The sequence below is a fragment of the Lynx canadensis genome, chromosome D2 (assembly GCF_007474595.2).
Source record: "Lynx canadensis isolate LIC74 chromosome D2, mLynCan4.pri.v2, whole genome shotgun sequence".
Lineage (NCBI taxonomy): Eukaryota > Metazoa > Chordata > Mammalia > Carnivora > Felidae > Lynx > Lynx canadensis.
In genome coordinates, this window is record NC_044313.2 from 57,525,177 (window position 1) to 57,540,199 (window position 15,023).

Consider the following 15,023-nt stretch of genomic DNA (forward strand, 5'->3'; position numbering starts at 1 on the left):
GAGAAAATCTTTTCTTTGCCCTCGAGGCAAACCTGGGACTGATTTAAGGTGAACCTTCTCCCCAAGAGTCTGGAGGCCACACACACAATGGCTGTGACTGGCAGCTGAGAGTCATGGTGATGAATATAAAATACCACTGTGCAAAACTGGGGGAAATGTTTAGCACCGAGGTTGTTGCTTGGATAATAGATAAATAAAAAGTTCCCCATGACGAAGAAGCTGTCCTTTATTATGCAGTCTTCGTATTACAAATGAGCATTATATTGGTGGGCAAGGGACCTGGTTCTGCTATGTGGCTCTGGCTAAACCACTTCTCTTGAGTCTCAGTTTCCTTGTCTCTGAATGTGGGACCGAGCTAGATCAGTGTTTCCCAAGATGTGTTCTGTGGAAAATTCATTCCATAAAATGCTCTGCAAGGGTCCCAAGGCCAAATGTTTAAGAAACGCTGCCTGGAGTCACAGTGGCATTGTTAAAAGCTCTGAGAACTGTTATGGACAATCTAGTTTATTTAACCCCGTGTTTCCCAGTCATACCTGGCAGCAATCTTTCTCCAAAACCTAGTATTACCCTTCAGCTGTGACTTCTCCCTGAATAGCCTGTACTCTCATCTCCCCGTGCCCATGTTTCAAAATCCCGTCAGGAGGACTGGCCCAAATGCTGACTGACTCTCCCCTGAACTGTTCTCGGAACCCATCAGCTAGAGTTACATTCTCCCTCCTACAGGGACCTAAGACTTAAAGAAACATTGAATGAGCGGCTCCCATGGTGTAGCTTAGGTATTCGTAATATTGTAACAACACAGTCATTCAATCATTCCTTATCCTGCAGATATTTATTGAGTACCTACTATATGCCAGTTCCTGGAGATACAACAGTGAACAGAATACAGTTTTGGCCTCCAGGGGCTCTGATTCTAGTGGAAGAACAGTGGTTGGAGGCAATCACAGCCCAAGAGGAGGGCTATCATTGGTAGGACGGGGACTCAGTCTTCCTGGTCCCCCTCCTGAATGCCATTCTCAGAAGTTTGTGGATGCCTGGGCAGGATCATCATGGATGAGAAGAGCCAGACCTGTCCCTTCTTGTTCTGAGACAAATCCACCCTTCACGTGTTCATGCCATTTTGAGAGGGTTTTCTATAATCTGCAGCAAAACACATGTTTAGTCAGGGGCTTTTGACATTTGTTTCCCCTTCAGGTTTTCCACTGTGGGCAAAACGTTTGCCCTGCCAAGGGCTGGAGTGAAGCTTCTGGATTCTACGGCAGCTGGGTGACTTTAAGCCAAAATGCTATACTGACGGGTCTTCACAAGAAAGGTGTCAGGGCTTCTGCTGCTTTCCTCCTATCATGCCAGGTCTGGAACACGCCACGAGAAGGATGAGAAGCAGCAACTTTAGCTAGTACTGCTACGTTTTAACTGCTCGGGGAAATCTGTCCTAAAGAGGCTACAATAGGCACTCTCCTCGGGATGAGGAAGGATTTCGTCATTGCTTGTGGAAACCACAGAGGGGGAGATAAGAACAGTCACAGCTGTACAGCTCGCTCTCCAAATGGATATCTACAGTTACAGCCCTGAGAACGGGATGCCTTTCAATCTCTCCTGAAAGGAAGTCTTGTGAAATGCAGCCAATAAGTCAGTATCACCACTCACGTCGATGTAAGATTAACTCAGCATGTGAAGAGGCAAATAATGAATAACAACACCACTTCTATTTCAGGAGTAGGTAATCCCTGCCATTTGTTGAAGATAGTTGGGTTCTGTGGTGACGGGACCTGGGAGAAGGCTCTACTTTATTTACATCATGAGATACAAACTTAGTGCTGACTTATACTCCAGGCCACACACACACACATGTATACTTTACTAAAAGCATCACAAAAATTGTAGCCTGGCCTGTGCCTCGTCCTATTGATGGAGGTGGGGGTCGGGTGACCCAGAATAATGAACGGGACCTGCTCCCAGAATCCAGGGAGGATAATCCCTGCCCGCAGGCTCCTGCCCAGGCCCCCAGAACAGGGCACTCAGCGAAGTCAGCCACCCTTTCTCCCACCTGGGAACCGCTCCTGCCCCAATCAGGAAAGCATCACTGGGTTTCTAAATCAATGGTCTCTTTCACTCCTCCCAGACTATCTGCTATGCCCCAGCTGCTTTCAAGTTGATTACAGATTCCTCTGGCCTCCTGAAATATCAACTTTTAAAGATAAAAGCCACTCCGGGGAAACAATTCATAGAAATGTAGTTTTACTGAGAAGCACTTCCAGGCTGTTAGAGACTTTAATGACATAAACTTGTTGATTCTAAGATTGTGAATTCCCTTTTATTCGGCCCAGAAGGCTTCACGTTACGTTTGGGCAGATGTGCCCATACCTCAGCAGGCCTTTAGCACCTTTTCACGAGGTCATTGCCTTAGAAATGAAAAGTTCACCACCTGAGAAATCTTAAAAGAGGCTGTAGGCCTTGCTTACCATCCATGGCTCTGATTTTTACATGTGGGGTCATAGGACCACTGCCTCTGGGAGCAAACCACCTGCTTCATACTAAGCTGTCCATTCCTGCACCTCTGACCCAAGGCAGCCAGATGTTTGCTCAGGTTACATGCTGGCAGAAAGAGTGTGGGTTTGTGGGTCACCTGGGTGGCTCAGTCGGTTAAGCATCTGCCTTTGGCTCAGGTCATGATTTCACAGTTCGTGGGTTCGAGCCCTGCATCAGGTTCTCTACCATCTGTGCAGAGCCTGCCTTGGATCCTCTGTCCCTTCTCTCTCTACCCTCCCCCGCTCCTGCTCTCTCTCTCTTAAAAAATAAATAAAACATTAAAAAAAAAGAGTGTGGGTTCATGCACATCACGTTGTGTGTCCAGGCAGAAACTGCTAGGGTCCACCTGCAACGGTTAGCTGACTTTTCCCTTCACCTTCCACATGGACATGGCTTCCCTACCCCACTCAAAACAAATGCACTCTTTTCTTCACTCTCTTTGGTCTCAGCCCAGAAAAGGAGCCTCCGACACATCTTTTAGACATACTACTTCCCAGCTTATTGCTTCTCTGGTCCCCTCTTCTTCCTACCTAGGAGTCTAAGACTGACATTCTCCTTTCACTTATGAAATATCCCCTCTTGCAAATGCGGCGCAGACCGTACTCCTGCTACCCACACACTGCTCATTTCACCAACCCTCTTACTCAGGCCGCTGCCACCTCACATCTTTGCCGGCAGCCCAATGCATGGTGCCTGAACTCAGCTGTAGGAGAGCAAAGACAATTCCTGTGGAAGTGCCTGGAGCAGCACAGACCTCTGGGTCACGAGAGTCACGCATCTGTCCAGCTTCCAACATTGCACAGTGGAGCAAACTGTCAGCAAGAGAAGTAGAATCTTTGACTTTGAAGAGCTGGGACTTCCTGGAGAAATGTTGCTGAAATCTTGAGATCCTCAGCTAAGTTAATTTACAACTATGTAGTGAGAGAACTCTAGGAAGATTTACCTAACTCCGAAGGTGTGTTTACATTTCAAGGGCAAATGAGACCCATGACCTTGGAAATAGCTCTAGGTCATAAAAACTGGAGCCACCAGGGTTGCTCTGGCTCCTGCAGAGATGCATTTATGTTCCAAAAGGTTAGAGGGAGAACCCCGGATCCTTTCCATCCTGTTTGCAAGCAACAAAGGTTTTTCTCCCTTCTGGGAGAAGAGAAGGAAGCAGTTGCCTCTTCTGTATAGAAGCAAGGAAAATCCATTCTTCTCCATCCCTCACCTAGGGAGTGTCTCACCACCTATGCTGGAGATTTTGCCAACTGGCTTTCATTGATAAAGGTGCATACAAAAAGCCCAACAGTTATTACGGCAGCAAAGGTGATGGTATCCTATTTGTCACGTGGTTGACTGGAAGAGACAGAGCCCCAAGGCTGGTTAGCAGGATTTAAAGGATATCCACAGGAATCAGATCTGTTAAAAAGATTGAGAAATTTGTTAGGCAGGGATTAGGAGATAGGCTTGGAAAGTGAGGATTGGGATTTTGCTCTCTGCTCTGGGTGGACCCAGAAATCCTTAAGGGTGGGCTTCAGGTGGGACAGGAGAAGCTCGTGTTGCTCTCCTGCAGGTGAGAAGAGAGACTTACTCAGCTCCCAAGGCAAGAGCAAGACTGGGAGGACTGCACAGCTACAGGTATTGAGTCAACACTACAGGGAAGGGTGTGGAGAACCACCTTGGAGAGGCTTCCCTGCTCCCCTCTGCTCCTTAGTTCCCCTGTGACTCCAGACTCCAGCTGACTTTCCTGTCTCAGAAGGCACTGCACTAATCCCTTTACACCCACCAGGGGACAGGGAGCCTGGAATGTTGACAGTTCTGTGGAGAGAGGACTCGGGGCTAAATGGAGATGCTGAGGAATGCAGAGTGGAACGCCTGGCCTGGCCTGTGAGCTAGCAGAAGGAGTCCTGGAGCATTCTCACATAGGCCAAAGAGAAAGGAGAGGGCTGTTATAAAACACCACCCTGCTGCCTGCATTTTGCCCCACTTCTACATTCCCCACCGGGGAGGAAACAGCTTCTCCCTGCAGCTGTGATTTTATCCCTGTAAATGCTGATTTTAACTGTTAGGAGTTTGTGGAAAAATTTGCAGTGGGGAAAAAAGAGGAGCTTAAAAATGACTTTGTATTGTTGTCTGTGCTGTTACACCTGAATGTATGGCAGAACTTGATTTGGAGGTTATAAGCTTGTCCTAAGTGCTCGAGAGGGATCATCTCACCTCCTCCATCACGGAAGGCTGCAAAGAGAAAGCTGCCCTTGCCTTTTGTCACCTGTGAGTGGAATGGATGTCTGAGGTTCTCTGGCAACAGGGAGAAAACTGTTGGCTTCTTACCATAAATTTGGAGACCTGAAATCTTACTAGATTATAGGTGTGAGAGACAGAACAAGTCTCCATGCCAGATTCTTGCTGTGATGCTTGCCTTAGGAAAGGTAGTAAGGCCAAAGCAAGAAGGGGGACAGCTTCCAGAGTCAGGTACACCGTAGTAGAAGTTTTTGACATGGATACAACATAGTATCTTTTTGAAAAGCAGCTTATGAGCTTGTTAAGGAGCTCTTGTGGAATTCAGATGTGCCCATTCGTGGGATGGGTCAACTCACACTCCATGACCGACAGGTAAAAGGAGCTTTTACAAAAATCCTTGTAAGAAAGGCCTTGCTAGCCGAGCAGCGGTTCTGCTTTGCATGAGAAAGGGGCAGAGCGATCTCCTCTAGCCGCCCCAAGCAAGGAAAAGCCACTGGCTTTTAGGGGCGGAGAGTCAGGTTTTCAGCTCTCCTAAGCTAAAAAGAGGTGTGGTGCCTCTCTCCTACCCCGCTTTGTGAGCTGAACTCTGAGAATGTTCAAAGACATCCTTCTGTGAGGCTGTGAGCTGCAGAAACGAATCCTGAATACGGGCGGACCTGTCTGGATCGCACACCGGTGCCCACGGAAAGGGCTGTTGTCCAGGAGGCCACCGCTGACGGAGTCTGCCCCATCCCTAGCAGCCCCTCCGCCCGCTCAGGTGGATGGAATCAGAGGGGACTCTGGGACCTCCCTCGGTGAGATCTCATTGCTGTTGGCTTTTTGCAGTCAGCCTTTCTGACCTTTGCAGTCGGGTCATTTGTGCCTTCTCTGGTTCTGGCAGAGGTCACTTAACCATCAGCTGCTGGTCGGATTCGCCTTCTCCCAGTGCGCACACCTCAAGAAGGCAGCTTGATGATCAATGCAGCCGTCACCAGGGAGGGCAGATTCTCTGAGCTTTTCACTGGCTCGTGGTCAGAAAGGTAGGAGTGAGGGCAGTATAGATCTATTTCAAAAAATGTTTTCATTCAGAATTCTGCCCTGACCAGTCTCCTGCATATGATGTATCTTTCTCCCCCCTGACAATCATCCCAGGTAAGCTTGCCTGCAAAGGGTCTCAGGAGATGCAGATTTCATAATTAAGTCTGTTTGAATTGTGTGCAAATGTTCTGTGAAAAGGCTTTTTGTCTCTCTCACACCCAACCCTTGTGGACAAAATGTCTGGATGAGAGGAGTGTATGATGGGAAAAACTTCGTGAAGTCACAGTAAGGAGACACACTGACTCAGTAACAATGAAAGGAAAGTCAAAAGCAAGGCCCTAGAGAAGGAAGAACTTCACACCCAGGAGATGGAGGGCAGGGGATTAATGACGCTTGTTTTCCAGAATCTGCTCCTGGAGCCCTCCTCCCAGATGCTCTCCTGACCTGCTGCCCTGTACTCCTCTTCTCAACTGCCTTCCTTGCTGCTGTGAGCACTCCAAATTCAAACTGACCACTGAGCGTGCTCCTGCTGCCTGACAGATGACCGGACAGGAGGGGGTGGGCCCAGCTTCCGCATGGTCCACGTATAACAACTCCAGGTACCGTCTGCACCTCAGGAACAGATGATCGGGTGTCGCGAGCAAGCTGGACTGCTTGAAACTGATTGCCTGAAGGCAATCCCTCTGAAAACAAGAACCGAACTGATTTATTTGGGCTGAAGTGGGGAACCCCAAAACCTATTAACTGGTGGAAGGCCATATTAGGGAGCTTGTGCACTTATGCTGCCTAAGTGATGTATAATCCCCCGCGTGCCCTCTGGGGCTGTGTTTTCGAAAGGCAGGCATTAACTTCTCTCTGGTGAAAACACTGACCTACACCTAGACACGGTTATCAGGAATGTTCAAGTGTTTATAGAAACACTGCAGGTAGACCAAGGAGCCCTCAGACACATACTCTTAGGGCAGCTTGCCTACAGTGTTATTCCATTAGAAAGGTGGTATGAAATTTATTCCTCACATTTTAGTTGAAGGGCTTTACGGCCCCATCTCAGCCTCAAAGACATTCAGGTCAGCTTCAACTCACTGGGGCCAATTACAAGGATGACGGAATTTGCTCTAGATTTCCTTCTTGCAGGCTGTGGCAAAGTCCATACAAAGTATTAATACATCCAGCTGAACCTGGGTATATGCCTCGGGCCAGGTAGGCAAGGTTGATTCAGAAACCTGAGGAAGCCACCAGCCATTCTAAGGTAGACCCTGATGGTAAATGAGATTTTGTTCAATTGACTAAAACCAGAAGGACCCCGGAGGCTGAGGCGAAGACCACTGCAGTGGGAATGACCTCATCCTACCCTTGGAGTTCTGGGGGAAATAGTGAAAGGGCGGGCCTACGCCGGCCGACTCCATCTTGTTCTGTGTCCTTCACCTTCACCACACCTCCTCCCCTTGAGTAACCACCCCCCTCACCTGCCTAACAGGACTCGGACCCTTCCCAGCCAATCGGCTGAGGCCATAGCCATTACCTCACCAACTGCCCCTAGGCCCCAATAAAACCTTTGTCCTTTTGAAACTCGCTCTCTCTCCCCGGTATCTCACCGCTGCGTCGGTGCAGGTAGGGGATTGAGCTCGAGCTAGCTCGAATAAAGGCTCTTTTGCTTTTGCATCAGACTCGGCTCCCTGGTGGTCTTTGGGGATCACGAATTCTGGGCATAACAATAGCTGGGTATGTGCTGTTTAAGACAAATCCAGTGGATTTGGTCCTGTCTCCTGCCAGTCAGATTAAAAGAAAATGACCAACGGAGTGGCATATTCTAGAAAAACTTACCAGGAGCCATCTAGGGAGAAACATAAGAGGTGGGATCACTGGGTAGAGAGAAAATAGTTTTTGTGTTTCTGCACTGTTGGGATTTCCTGAATAAGTTTGCTGAAAATCAGCTAAGAGCCAAGTCTTGGAAAATTAATTTTCAACTGTATAGGTAGGGAGCTCCAGAGAGATTCACCTAATTCTGAAGGTATGTGTTTCTATTTCAAGGGGAATGAAACCCACAACCCTGGAGACTTCTCTAGGTCAAAAAGCTGGAGTTTATCTGACCCTAGAGAGATGTGTTTACATTGCATAAGGTTAGAGAACCCAGAATGCTTTCTGCCCTGTCTCCAAGTAGCAAATGTTTTTCTCCTTTCGGGAGGGAGAGGAGGGGCTGCTGCCCTTCTCCTGTGGAAAGTCAGAGAAAATTGATTTTTCTCAGTCCCACGTCTATGGAACGTCCAGCTCCTTGTGTGGGTGGTTTTCTCCACTGCTTCCCATGGTGTTGCCCAGGACTGATGTAGTTGTTACGGAAGTAATAACTAATCCACTTCGGGATGTCAGTGTGAGAAATTCTTTGGACCACTCCTAGCAAAACAAGCTGGTGGCAACCATAAAAAAGAACCGCCAAAGTCCCTGGAAATTCTTCTCAGGTCCTATGCCAAAATGAGGAAACATTTATTCGAGAAAATCTAGTACAATTTGGTAAGAACAGAGTCTGTGGCAATTAAGCCACAACCCCCTCCCTACCCCACCCTTCCAAACCCCAGCTCAGTTTGATGAGGGCTCCACTACAGGTAAATATGGTCAAGAAGTCTGGGCTCCCCCTCCCTCAGCTCCCAATCAAGGTTTACCATGTCTCACTGGGAGAGGCAGGCTGCCAGCATTTTCCATCCCCTCCAATTTCAAGCTGAAGAGGCTAAATTTCAATTACTGGTGAGTGTGGCTGAAGGATTAAGGGTTCTTTTCCTCTTACCCAGTGCCTACCCACCTAGTCCAGGCTCCACTCCAGGAGCAGCAAGCCAAGAACACTGGGACCCCAACACCTTCACCCCAACTCACTCACAGGGCATAGGTCCCACCCTGGGAGAGCAAACAGAAGACCAGAGGCTACCATGGTACCCAGCACCCACAGCAGGACAGAGGCAGTCCAAAAGAGTTCCAAAGCACTCCCTGAAGGAACAGACTTTATTTAAGACTGTTGGAAAGTTCAAGCCTTAGGGCACTCCTAAAAACAACAGTTCCTCATAAGAACAACGAATAAACTACAGACCAGCTAGTGCACCAGAGTGAACCAGAAAAAGAGATAGCTAAAAACAACAACAACCAAACTCCTGGGGTCAGGAGAAAATTCAAAAGACTGACCTCAAAAAACAATCCCTGCCGGAATTTAATTGGACCAGCCTGCTGGCAAGTTTGCCCTGGGGCATTGTTGAAGACAAAAGAGCAATCAGTTGTCATTGGAGCCTAATCAGAGTGGTGCGGCACCTCACAGAGCAGACCTCTTAACTGGGGATCGGGGAAAGAGACTCTGCTAAAGCCACCGTTATCCCTGGGAACTGTCACCACTCAGGCTGCGCACCTCACCTCAGGGTGGCTTCTTGCTGGGGGGAAACAGGCTTCACTAACCTAGCCTAGTCAAGCCACAAAATCAAATACAAGTCCCAGAAAGGGGAAAGAGTTGCTATAATAGATTACCAGAAAGGTCCAGTTTTCAACATAAGACCTGCAAAGAACGAGGAACCTGTGACCCACATGCAGGGGGGAAAGTAGGCAACAGAAACTGCCTACAGGGACCAGATGACAGATTTAGACTTCAAAGTGGCCATTATATGTTCTAAGAACCAAAGGAAACCATGCTTAAAGAAGTAAAGTATAAAGACAACGTCTCACCAAATAGACAGTATCAATGAAGAGAAACTATAAAAACCAAACACAAATTCTGGAGTTGAAAAGTACAATGACCTGTCTTAAACATTCATGTGAGGGGCTCAACAGCAGATTTGCAATGGCAGAAGAGCCAGGGAACTTGAAGATCAGTAGAGATCACATGAGCAAGCCAAAGAACAGAAAACAGAACGAAGATAAATGAACAGAGCTTCAGAGAAATGCAAGACGTCTTTAAGTACACCAGTGTAGGGGCGCCTGGGTGGCTCAGTCGAGTGAGCGTCCGGCTTCGGCTCAGGTCATGATCTCACAGTTTGTGAGTTCGAGCCCCGCGTCGGGCTCTGTGCTGACAGCTCAGAGCCTGGAGTCTCCTTTGGACTCTGTGTCTCTCTCTCTCTCTGCCCCTCCCCTGCTCACACTCTGTCTCTCTCTCTCTCTCAAAAGTAAATAAACATTAAAAAAAAATAAAAATAAAAATAAGTACACCAGTGTATGTCTGAGGAGGAATACCACAAGTTCGGGAGGAGGAGAAAGGAGCAGAAAGATTTGAAGAATTAATGGTAAAATGTTCCCAAATTTTGAAAACCAATCTACATACCTGAGAAGTTCAAAGAACTTCAAGATAATGCTTCACACAACACAGTGGAGTGAAAGTACCAAAAGCCAAAGACAAGAAGAAAACCTTGAAAGCAGCCAGAGAAAAACAACTCACATACAAGGGAGGTCCAAACAGATGAACAGCTGACTTCTCACCCAAAACAACAGAGGCCAGAAGGCAGTGCATACAGATTTATTTTTATTTTCTCAGTGTACAACATATTGAAAGTGATGAAAGAATAAACCGTGTCTAGGGCACCTGGGTGGCTCAGCTGGTTGAGCAACCGACTCTTGATTTCAGCTCAGGTCATGATCTCACAGTTCGTGGGATCAAAGCCCCGAGTCCGGCTCTGAGCTGACATCGAGGAGCCTGCTTGGGATTCTCTCTCTCTCTCTCTCTCTCTCTCTCTCTCTCTCTCTCTCTCTCTCCCTTTCCCTGCCCCTCCCCTGCACATAATGCTCTCTTTCTCTCTCTCTCAAAATAAATAACCTTAAAAAAAATAAAAAGAATAAATTGTCTCTGGCCCAGAACACTTCAGGTGTGCATTCCAGATGAAATTAATAAAGATGAATATTAAAAACCAAACAATACTCTAATTAAAAGATTTTAAAATTTGATGACTTTTTACTGCCACAATTGGATGTCGAGTGTGTTAGAAAGTGAGTTAAGATCCACATGATTCATTATGCTCATGGAGCACTCAAATTTCCTATAATGTTGAGGCTCCCTCTTCCTCCATCCTTTTTGCAAGGATAGAGTTGTGTTTGACTTTGTGTGTTGCCCCTTATCATACATGGAAAGATATTTAGTCTCTATCCCCAGTTCCTGGCATAGTTCCTGGTTCCTAAAACCTTTGGAATTCCCTAAATGATAAGGGTGACTTCCAGGCCCCTTTAGATAGCCTCAGGATGGGGCCTGGTTGCCAGAACAAGCCTTGATTACAAGTTTGGAACTTTCAGCCCCACTCCCGAACCTCTGGGGATGAGTGAGGGACTGGAGATCTCATTCTTCACCAATGGCCGATAATTTAGTAAGTCACGTCTATGTAATGAAACCTCCATGAAAACGAAGTTGGGAGAGTTTTTGGATTAGTGAATAGACCAAGGTGCTGGAGAGGGCATGAACCACTGAACTCCTCTCCTCGACACCTTGCCCTATGCATCCCTTCTGTTTGGCTGTTTCCTGTGTTGTACCCTTTATAATAAGCTGAGGGGCACCTGGGTGGCTCAGTCGATTAAGCATCGGACTCTTTGATTTCAGGTCGTGATCTCAAAATTCATGGGATTGAGCCCCAAGTCTGGCTCTGTGCTGACAGCGCAGAGCCTGCTTGGGATTCTATCAGTGCCCTCTCTCTCAAAATAAACATTAAAAAAATATGTAACAAGCCGTAACAGTGCACTTTTCCTGAGTTCTGAGTTATTCTAGCAAATTAATGAACATGAGGTGATTGTGAGAATGCGTGGTTTTGTTGGTTTTTTGTTTTTTTTTTTTTTTTTTTGGGAGGCAGAGGGAGATTGAGAGAATCTTAAACTGGGCGTGGAGCCTGATACAGGGCTGTATCTCAGGACTACGAGATCATGACCTGAGCTGAAATCAAGAGTCAGACGGACGTTTAACTGAGCCACTCAGGCACCCCAGGGAACTCCTGATTTTATAGTCAAGTTAGGAGTGTTGGTAACCTGGGGGACCCAATACTTACAACAGTTATCTGAAAGGGGGGCCAATCTTGTGAGACTGAACCCTAAAACGTGTGGAGTCTGATGCTAACTCCGGGCAGTGTCAGAATTGTGGGACACACCCAGTTGGCATCTGCAGAGAATCAGTTGGTGTCCAGAGGAACCACACCTCTCACTCCCGCCTCCTTGGTCAGGAAGGTCCCTATGACTCCAGCCCTCCCACAGCCCCCCCCCCCTTCAAGAAGCTGGCAAAACTACACAAAAGTCTAAGTGCAAACAAATGACATGAGGGGAAAATGGGTGATGGGCATTGAGGAGGGCACTTGGGATGAACACTGGGTGTTGTATGTAAGCCAATGTGATAATAAATTATATTAAAAAAACAAACAAATGCAATGTCATGGAATCTCAGCTAATGACAAAAGTGTCAACTTTAAAGTGAGTATGATAAATACATACATACATACACACATACACACATACATACAATGAACATGTACACAGTATTCAACTCCAAGGAAGCTTCTTCTGCAACACCAAACCCACCAGGGCTCCTTATGGTTCAGGGAAGTTGAAAAGTTAGTGTTTCAGAAACCCTAAGCCTTCGTTTCCTAAACATCAATTATTTGGGTCACATTTGGGATTTGGGACCTATCTACATATATAATATTTATCTTAAAATCAACTGTATTAAAATCATTACTAAAGAAACTTTATGTCCCAACTGTAAGTGGAAAATCAGTATTATTAGCTATTAACAGAAGATACACCTTACTTCATTAAAAAAAAAAGTTTAGGGGCGCCTGGGTGGCTCAGTCGGTTAAGCGTCCGACTTCAGCTCAGGTCACGATCTCGCGGTCCGCGAGTTCGAGCCCCGCGTCGGGCTCTGGGCTGATGGCTCAGAGCCTGGAGCCTGCTTCCGATTCTGTGTCTCCCTCTCTCTCTGCCCCTCCCCCGTTCATGCTCTGTCTCTCTCTGTCTCAAAAATAAATAAACATTAAAAAAAATTTAAAAAAAAAAAAAAAAGTTTAATGGTTAAATGTGTATCTAGGGGCACCTATCTGGCTCAGTCAGTAGAGCACGCAATTCTTGATCTCAGGGTCATGAGTTCGAGCCCCATGTTGGGTGTAGATTACTTAAATAAACAAATTAAAAAAATAAATGTATATCTAAATCAACTTGTGTGCCATCACCAATCCTATATATGCCACACCTTGCCCTAATCCATTGTGTGGGATGAAAGGGTGAGAACAGAAACAGAAGACACTGTCTTTGTGAAGCGCCCTGGGTTTGAGAATCAGGCTTCCCTCTGAGGAGACTGTCTTCGCCTTTCTTCTCAAGGCACATCAAGGAAACACCTTTACAGTGCATTCAGTTAGAACACTAAATTTTTAAAAATTTTAAAATTAAAAAAAATATATTACCAGGGCTTTCAACCAGCAAATACAATTAGAGGCAACTGCAGGGCTAGACAATTAAGCTCAGTTTAAAAACAAAAAACACAGCCCTGGGCTTTCTGAAAAGCACCATCACCAAATGCCACTGCTCTCCAGGGACAGCCAGGTTATGTGACCCACAATTACCATTTAAAGCCCACACCATTCCTTTATTCCCTTTCTTACAGTTATGGAGAAGTGAGATGATGAAAAGTTTAGAATGGATTCTGGCAAAGGCTGGGGCAAAAACGAAACAAAAACAAAGCAAATATCAAACTGCTCCCTGCAGGTAATTTTTTTTTTTTACCTCTCTTCCAATAGGAATCACAGTCTGGTGTAGAGGGATGGAAAGACCAGGCTCCCAGCCTTACTGGCTTGCCATCTCTGTGCACAGAACCTTCGGGTCAAAGAGACATGAGAGGCCTCCCACACAGAAGACAAGGCAGGGGCTCGCCTTGAGCATCATGGTTCTCTGCAGTCTGATGCAGCGATGAACGACCCTGGTTAGGACTCCTTCTGTAGCTCCCAGAAGCTGCAAGTGCCTCTGTCAGATGGGAAGTGGGCAGAAACTGAAAGAGTGGACCTAGGCCGGCCGACTCCATTTTGTTCTGTGTCCTCCATCTTGAGTGACTATGTCCCCGACATGGCCCCCTTTTCCAGGCAAACCGCAGAAAGAAATTCCCGCTCACCCGCTAAAACCCCCTCCCCTTGAGTAACTTCTCGCTCACCCGTTCAAACTTCCGGTTCAAACCACACCCGGCAACCTGCGCAATGGGACTCTAATCCTTCCCCAGCCAATTGGCTAAGGCCACGACCATCACCCCACCAACTGCCCCTAGACCCCTATAAAACCTTTGTGCTTTTGAAACTCGCTCTCTCTCTCTGGCATCTCACCGCTGCGTCGGTGCAGGTAGGAGATTGAGCTCGAGCTAGCTCGAATAAAGGCCTTTCCTTTTGCATCGGACTCGGCTCCCTGGTGGTCTTTGGGGATCGCGAATTCTGGGCATAACAAAACCATGCAATTTTCAATTTTTCAAATGTAATTTTTATTCACTCTAGATTAAAAGTAATGTAGATTGTTCCCTATTTTTAGGAAATAATGATTTATATATCTATCAAACAGTCAGAAAAGGCCAGGAATTACTGGCCTGCGAGAATCATTCAGTGATTCAGTGGGACGAGAACAGCACAACACGGTAGGAAACACGCCCACTCTACAGACTGAAGCTCAAGTCCAGAGGCAGCCGGGAACTGGCCAGTGACAGGACAAGTTAGGAATGGAAGCCAGGTCTCACGGACTCAGAGGCCACTAATGCCTGATTGAATCTGAGAAAGCAAAGCCTGGGGCACACTAATAAATATTAGTGCAGCCGTAATAGAGAAAAAGTTGTTTCTGTGTCTGTTTCAACACAGTAGTGATCTTTTGTCACATGGAACCAAGATGGCCAAAGTACACCCTCCAGAGTGACAGAATGAGGCCTCCAGGACGGTTTGATGGCAGATTTGAGTACTGCCCAAGTGCCTGGCCTGGCACTCTGTGTGATCCACAATAATAATGAATTGCTAGCATTTACTGAGGATTCATCATTGCTGGCTGGGCACTTTTCTAAGTGCTTTACCTGCATTGTTTCATTTACTACTCCAACAACCCAATGTAGTCGTAGTATGTAAGTTTTACAGACGGGGAGGTAGAGCTATGGAGAGTTAAACACACTGTCCACTGTCTCGGTAGCCTTGATATGATGTGAAGCCAGGCAGTCTAGCTCCAGAGCCAGTGTTCTTGACCACTGGTATTTATTGAGCACTATGTTCTGAAATCCCTCTTCCTCCTTCTTTTTTTTTTTTTTTTTTTTA

At 46.7% G+C, this 15,023-nt stretch overlaps 1 protein-coding gene across 3 annotated transcripts in view; it reads right to left on the reverse strand.

The window, feature by feature from the left end:
• STOX1 (storkhead box 1) overlaps nt 1–15,023 on the reverse strand; it is a 50,932-nt gene that overhangs the window by 18,628 nt on the left and 17,281 nt on the right. The window lies entirely within an intron of this gene.